General features: G+C 29.3%; 1 pseudogene; it reads left to right on the top strand.

Annotated features, from left to right (window-relative positions):
• The first annotated feature begins 3,196 nt into the window (after nucleotides 1-3,196).
• LOC120206788 lies at nucleotides 3,197-4,558 on the top strand (annotated as a pseudogene).
• The last annotated feature ends 3,830 nt before the right edge of the window (nucleotides 4,559-8,388 follow it).

The raw sequence follows: 8,388 nt of genomic DNA, 5'->3' as shown, positions 1-8,388 counted from the left end.
AAAAAATGTGGGTATGGACTATTTTTCCGCTTTGATTGTTGGAGAGAATGATTCTGCGAGAGGGAGATTGAGTAAATTAAAAGGGAGACTAATGATGACGTGTCCTTCTAGATATTTGCACGTGGCGATCGGGAATTGGATGGGAGGAAGGTAGTTAATCGGCTCGCTTTTCTGTTTCTAGATCGGATATATTGATTACGCGGATGAGCATGGGCAGATGATATATACATAGTTCCCTTTGAATGGATATAATATTGCCTTCTTAACTTATGGATATCTATGCATTTAATAATATATTTTAACTTATGGAAAAAGTTGTTGGTTTTTTTTAGATTTTAAGTTTAGGTTCTCTACTTGTAAGATATATATATATATTGTCAATATTCTAAGAAAATATCTCAATTTATATTATTTTTTAATCATTTTAAATTATAAATTTAAAATTTTAAAAGATTTTATTGAATTTATAAATATTATATATTTTTTTTATTTTTGCATTCACGTGGTAGGTTCAAACTCAAATTTGGGAACAAGTTAAATTTGGTGTCTGTAATTTTATTTTTTTAATAAGTTCAAACGCAAGATTAGGAAGAAGATAATGTTAGTGTCTATATGTGCGTGTTTGACTAAAATATAGGGACAAATTCATGTAATAAAAAAAGAGAGAGAATGGGTAATCAAGGAATTTAATATATTAGGTAATGAAAAATATGAAATTGATACGTTGAGGAATCAAACTCTTTAATTACTTCCAGCTTGGCGTAGGATTTTAAAGGAAACATGCTCGCTTGATAAGCAATGCTTATATAATAATTTACATTTGGATAAATAAACATTTTTAACAAGAAAGTAACAATTATTTACGTAAATATTTGGAGGAGAGTGGGAGGAGCGAGAGGGGGTATTTATTTATGGGATTAATTATATCATATGTCCCCAAAGTATAATTTTCATTTTAAATTGGTCTTTAAACTTCTGAATATTTCAATTTTATCCCTAAACTATAACTCTTATTCTAAAATTAGACCTTAAACTTTTAACATTCTAATTGCATCCCTAAACTATGATCCTCTTTCTAAATTGGTCCCCAAACTTTTGAATATTCCAATTTCATCTATAAATTCATCCAAATATGTAATTAGTTTCAACCATAGTTTAACCTAAATTTTGTTTTTAACCCAAACATATAATGATATAACTTGGCCTAACGATTATATTAACGATGAATGGGACTAGTATATATTATAGTTTGGGATGAAATTGGAATGTTCAAAATGTTTGGGGACCAATTTAGAATGCACTTCATAGTTTGGGGATGAAATCGAAATGTTTAAAAGATTGAGGACTAATTTAGAATGATATTTATAATTTAGGGATGAAATTAAAATATTTAAATATTTAGGGATTAATTTAAAATGAGAATCATACTTTGAGATCATGCGATGCAATTAACTCTTATTTACAAGGAGATGATGGTTCATTTGAGAGTGCGGTTGTTCGAGGACAACTATAGTAGTGACGACGAGTGACGGTTGGTAAAGAATTTCAAATAAAAGTTTTAGGGTTTTGAAACTTCTCTTATAATTTTAAATAAATTTAAGACTTTTTAAAAAAATATATATAATTTTACGTTTTCAAAATTTTTAAAAATCAATAAACATATATGTCACCTTTCGAAAGATTAACAATTGTTTTTAATAATTGTAATGGACTATATACTTAAAATGGTTATTTTTTAATATAATTGAGGATTAATAGAAACCCAGCGGTTCATTGGATATGACATTTGTATTTCTCCAAATACTAAAAAGTCGGGCAAATGGGGCAAAAGTGTAAGCTGAACTTATCAGAAAAAAAAGCATTAACCATAGGGAGCTAAAATGTAAAAACAGCTTTGGGTCACGTCGAGGCAGTTGAGTCTCATATGCACACTCCATGAACCCTTCTGTTGAAGTAAGAAGAAGATAAATGGTAAGTGTTTGTCATTTGTAATTGTTGCAGATTTGTTAGCAGATAGTGTTCTAGGACAGTAATAACCCTTTGAACAAAACAACAGTGTTCTTACAAAGCTTGGTAATAAAGGCAGTTAACATCCTAGAACACAGAGCTGTTGCAGAAAGCTCGACGCTTCTCTGGACTGCTTTGGTACACGTAATTTTCATTTATCTCCTTTTTGCCTAAGTTGGGGTTTAGACTAGGGACCAACTTAAAACTTTAATGTTAGAAAATGAATTTATAAAATTTTAAATGAGAGAGAATTTATAAATATTTTAAAGAATAAAAATAATTTTTTTTAAATAAAAATATATCTAAAATATATAAAAAATTAAATTTGTAAGAATTAACTGCCTCATCCCTCTAAGTTCATCCTGGATTAGAGCAATGACAAAAAAACAAATAAACTCTATTGTAATGACCGTGACCCATCACCAATTTTCATTAGCCATGATATCTAAGTGAATCCAAATTTAATGCTGTGTTTTGGACCTTTTAATGACCCCTTAGTTTACCTTTCTACATTTTACCGTTCGATGAAGTTAAGTTTAAAAAAATTGAATTAATCTAGTTGATGAGTTATATAAATTACATTTTATAAATTAAATTTTATTTAAAATTTTCAAATCAAGTTGAACTGTTCGAGTTTCTATACAAATTTAATTGTATATATTTATAATATTATAGTATAAATTGGTTCAAATTTATCAAATTTCTCTAACAATATAATATATATATATATATATATATATTTCACATTCTTTTTAAGGTTGTAATGTTACTTAATAAATCAAATACAATATAAAATTATAAAATATATTTAAGAAATCCTATAAATTTGAGAAGCTAAATTGAAAAAAAAAATTATTATAAAAATGATAAATTTTAGATACTTGTATAACCATAGTTTAAGAGGAAATAGTTCAAATTTGATAAAAAAAACTTAAAATAAATAAAGAAATCAAAGATTAAATCATTAAATTGTTAAAATATTTAAATTTTCTTTTTATTTTTCAGTTGATTTGAAATTTTTAAATTCTAACTTAAACTAAAAAATTCACTCGATTATTCGAGTTGAATAAAATAACTCAAACAACTTGATTTGAATATGCTTTTTAGTGGAGTGGAATTATCTCTAACCGTTAAATCAATGAGAATAGAAAGGATGACTTATAGGTTTGTCAACCTTGGAAAAACTAAAATGTCAAGAACAAAGTGGAAATATGAATGGGAGAAACAGCAGAAGAAGAGCAAAGAAAGCAGCCCAGACAGTGCCATGGTTTGTCTGTAGCAGCCGAAGGCAATGAACTCACCCAGATAGTGCCAAGGTTTGTCTGTAGCAGCCCATCAGAAAAGTTAAAGTCGTTTATTACCTAACCAGAAATGGCCAGCTCCAGCATCCTCATTACATGGAACTCACCCATTTGGTTAATCAACCACTTCGTTTGAGTGGTAAATGCAAACCCCCATTTGGCTCAATTGATTATATCCCTCTTTCTTCCTCGTTTCATATTGTTTGTTTTCACAGATGTAATGGAAGACTCACAGCTCTCAGAGGCAAAGGGGTGCCCTCTCTTTACTCTTGGTCTTGCAAAAGGTTCCATTTTTGTTCTTGGACACCATCAAAGCTGCTTTTTTGTGTGTTTGTTTTAGCTGATATTGATGTTTGATTATTAGGAGTTACAAGAATGATTATGTATGGAATGACTTAGCAGACAATGATGTAATTCCTCCTGCTGATGGAGCTGAATATGTTCTCAAAGGCGCTGGTCTGCTACTTTTTCAAATTCATTACACGTAAGTTTTCACTTTTAACCAAACTTAAAGGCTGAAAGGATTGTTTGTTTGTTGCAGAAAGATTACAAATCAGCAAAAGAGGACCCCAAGAAGCAACATACGAAGAGCAAGAATTGGATGAAGAGGAGGAACAAGATGAGGAGGAGAAAACATGTTACACAAGCTCAACAACTCCTCACTCTCGTTGCTCGAGAGGGGTTTCAACTTGAATCCAAGAAACCAGTATCCAAAAACGCATTGTTACCATGAAGCAAGACCAAAGAAAAAACGCTTCCGTCTTAACTCCTCGGTTCTGCTTCAACTTATTTCATGTGGGAACTTGGGGAGTTACAAAGCCAAGAACGTGCCTTGTGTGAAGCAACCGGTGGTACCCAACAGTGCGGTGAAGAACAAGAGTGAAAAATTGCATAGAGGGGTTCTTTGCATGTCTGAGAACCCAAGGTTTGGTAATTTAGAGGTGGAAGAGGAGTATTTCAGTGGCAGCATTGTGGAGTCGATGAATTCTGAGAACCGAGTAGTGCCTGATCAGAAGGTGCTAAAGAAATCAATTCCTATAATGAAGAAAGGTGATTGATTTGGCTCCTTGAACACTGCCCATTTTCTTAGTAAAAAGATTGACATGTTTCATTGGAATAAACGTAACTCATTTGGCTTTGGCTTGATGATCAGGCGCTGCAAGACTGGACTGAGTGAAACGGTGGAAATGGGAATTGAATTCCTAAGAAGAAATAACCAGAGTAAACCACAACTTTGGGAATGCTTTTGAAGCGTTTTTTTTATTCCTAAAACTCTGTTTTAAATACAAAAAAATTTTAAAAAGCTTTTCAGTCAAAAATTTAAATTTGAAAAGTGATTATTAATTTAATACTAAAAAAACGATATTTTACATTGAAAAAATCACTTTTGGGCAGCAAAAGCATTCCTAAATACATATGGCTTTATAGTTTTGTAAACTTATAACTGTAGTTTTTCTATTATTTCTGTTGAAAAATAATAGTTTTTTTTTTAAATTTTAAGACATCATTTTTTAGTGATAAAATTAGAGGTTTAGATAATAAATTATTAATTTATATTCTATTTCATTAGACTTTTAAAATTGTATATAATATATTCAAAACAATTAGATGAATGAGAAATTCATGTTCAAAGTAAGCTAATTATAAATGTTGTTGAGAAAATTTCGATATTTAAAACACTCTTTTCACAAAAAATATATATAAGAGTTTGAAGGGTATTTATATACAAGAACTTAGTACGTATAAAATATACACGATGCGAAAACATACCAGATGTAAATTGTTATGATTTCATCCTATTATTAGGTATTATCTTGTACTTAGCATTTTATGAGCAAACACGAAATGTTCCAATTGGTGTAGCCTATATGCATTGTTTTGAAAATCGGACCGGTCGGTTCAACCGGTTCAATCGGGAACCGTGTGCTAATCCGATTTAATCTAAATCGGTTGAACCGTTATTAGTAAACCGGCCAAAACCGCTCGAACCGGACCGGTTGAAAACCGGAAAAAACCGGAAATTTTATTTTTTTTAAAAAAAATTAAACCAAACAACATCGTTTGTTAAACGAGCCAAGTCGAACTCGAGTATTGCTGAGCTCGACTCGAACTTGAAAACTTTAAAAGTAATCTCAACTCGACTCAAACTCACAAGCTAAAAATTATTAAGTTCAACTCAAACTCGAAATATAATATTGAAACTTAAACTCAAAAAGGCTTGAACTAAAAAAAAATTAGAAGCTCGATTGAAGCCTAAAATTCGAGCTTGATTGAAGTGAAATAATAGTTCACTCAATGCTCACCAAAAGGCTCCATGATTTTAAATGCCAAATTACCTCTATTATTTATAGAAGTTAGTTGTGATGCTCTTCTATGTTTCTTAGCAATGTGAGATTGTTTTGTTCTCATATTTTTACTCTTTAGACTTTTGGGATGCTCTTCTATGTTTTTTTGGCCATGTGCGATTGTTTTTAAAAAAAATTAAACTAAACAATATCATTTTGTTATGATTTTTTTAACCCCAAATTTATTTTTTAATTGTAGTTATATAATTATATTTATTATTTAATATGTTTTACCTTAAATATTATGTTGTAGTTAATTTGAATCATTTTGTTTCACTTGATTTTATGGTTTTTAACTTATATATGTTATGAATTGCTTTGAATATGACTTGTGATATAAAAAATTATTTTTTATATTTTTATTTAATTTTTTAAATAATTATGACGTCGTCTGGTTCTTCAGACTGGTTCGACCGATTAAACCAGTAAACCGATAACATGGCCGGTTCGCTAACAGGTCCGGTTCTGAAAACCATGCCTATATGTGACCTTACGAAGTCTTTTTCTTTTATAAAAAAATTGGGATAAATTTTCAAAACTAATGTCCTCTTTATTTTGTTTTCTTAACTTATTAATTGATTTGTTTCCCATCCCAAACTATAATTGCTTTTTTTTTAATGACTGAGGAAATCAAAAAACTAATACTCCAAAGCCATTATGAGGCAAGTTCTTCGGCAGTGGTTGGCGTCTCTGCAATGAGCAAGGGTTCAAGCTCAGTCGGTGCACTGTCAATGTAATGAACTCCAAATGCCAGTCTCCAAGCTATCTTAGTTAAACCATCTAGAAGTTAAATTAGAATTTAAAAATTGACGTTATAATTTCAATTATGTTTAAATAAATTTAAGGATATTTACCTAGGTCCTCTAGTACTTTTTATTTTACATTAATGAGACGGCAGATTTTGATTCATCAATGCTACATGAGACTCATACATTGATTATACATCATTTTTTCGTATTTATTTTTAAACTATAGTATCAAACTAAATAAAGTATAAAATATTATACTATTTATATTTTAAATAATTCACATCTAAATAATCAGTAATATAAATATGGATTATGATAAAGTATAAATTTTTTAGTTCTCCTTAGTGAAATTTATACATCTCTTAACCTATATGTCTATGTCTATCCCTTTTTATCCGCCCGTGGTGTCATCAGCATTAATCGCCATTAAATACAAGAGATCTTTAGTCAAAGGAAAACGTGGTGTCTGCCATCATTCATAAATTTCTGGACATATATTTGTTAGGTTAATATACTATACATATATAGATATATCATCTATATTTCAAAATCTCATTTTCAAAATACTACAAAATTTAAATTTATCTGCATATAGGACTACTCGTGTTACTTCAAGCCGACTTGGTCAAAATTTAAAGTGAGATGATAAAAATCACCTTTTATCCGGTCGGAAATCTTACCACATTCGTTCATACTACACAATGAGGGAATTTTAAACTCGAATTTAAATTTATCTTATAATCTATCTTATAATCTATATTTCAAAATCTCATTTTCAAAATACTACAAAATTTAAATTTATCTGCTCATATAAGACTACTCATGTTACTTCAAGCCGACTTGGTCAAAATTTAAAGTGAGATGATAAAAATCACCTTTTTATCCGGTCAAAAATCTTACCACATTCGTTCATACTACATGAGGGAATTTCAAACTCGAATTTAAATTTATCTTATAATCTATTATGAGTAAATCTTACGTAAATTTTTTTGACATCATTTTCATTAATCTTGTATGTAAAATGTCACCGTTCATCGAACAACCGATTCGTTTTCTCCTTCTTCTACAGAAGTTTTATTGCCCTAATAATGTTCTTGACATTGTCATAGAAAAGTTCAAAAATATCAAAAAATTAACAATAAAATATTTTAAAAAATAAAGTGAGTAGAAGATTTTATTCTAATTTCCTCTTAAATAGGAGGTGAATGCAATGTCTCATCAAAAATCGAAATATTATATCTTTTCATTTCACTAATCATATACTAACATACATATAATTTTTAGTCGTTCGAAAGCAATCATCACGTGATTCTCCAAAATCAATGTATTTATTGCAAGTCACATCAACTTATGTAGATCTCAGATTAAGTCATTTTATAATTTTTAATTAAGGAGACAAATGTTATACCACTCTATATCTTCTTCGTAATTATTCTTTACACTAAGATCTCCAGAGAATCCCTCTGCAATTAAGAATTCTTGAGAATATTCCTAGATATAAGGTAGTCACGACCCTTCGACGTTATCTTTGGTAAGTCTATGTGACCTGTAAAAATTAATTAATAACTGATCACATCAATAGAACTTATCAACCTACGAGTATAATAATATTATACTTGACACTAACAATAAAAGTTATTATAAAACTTCTTAGCCAAAACTTAAAAAAAAATCTAAAATCTCTCTTTAATTTTTTTATCAATTGATTTGTTTCCCATCAAAGCTATAATTGCTTCTTCTTTTTTTATTTCTATCAAATAGATCCGGTTCGAGTTCTATGGAAAGTTAGATTATATTTAAAAATATATATATGTTATAATTTTAATTATGTTTACATAAATTCAGGGATATTTATTTAGAATTCCTCTAATAATTTTTTAATTTTATTCATTAACGAGATGGTAGATTTTGATTCATCAATACTACATGAGACTCATACATAAGCACACATCAAATATAATCCCATAATATATTTATATTAGAATT

Source organism: Hibiscus syriacus, unplaced genomic scaffold (assembly GCF_006381635.1).
Source record: "Hibiscus syriacus cultivar Baekdansim isolate YM2019G1 unplaced genomic scaffold, ASM638163v2 tig00014064_pilon, whole genome shotgun sequence".
NCBI classification, from domain to species: domain Eukaryota; kingdom Viridiplantae; phylum Streptophyta; class Magnoliopsida; order Malvales; family Malvaceae; genus Hibiscus; species Hibiscus syriacus.
This window is presented reverse-complemented; position numbering and strand designations above follow the sequence as displayed.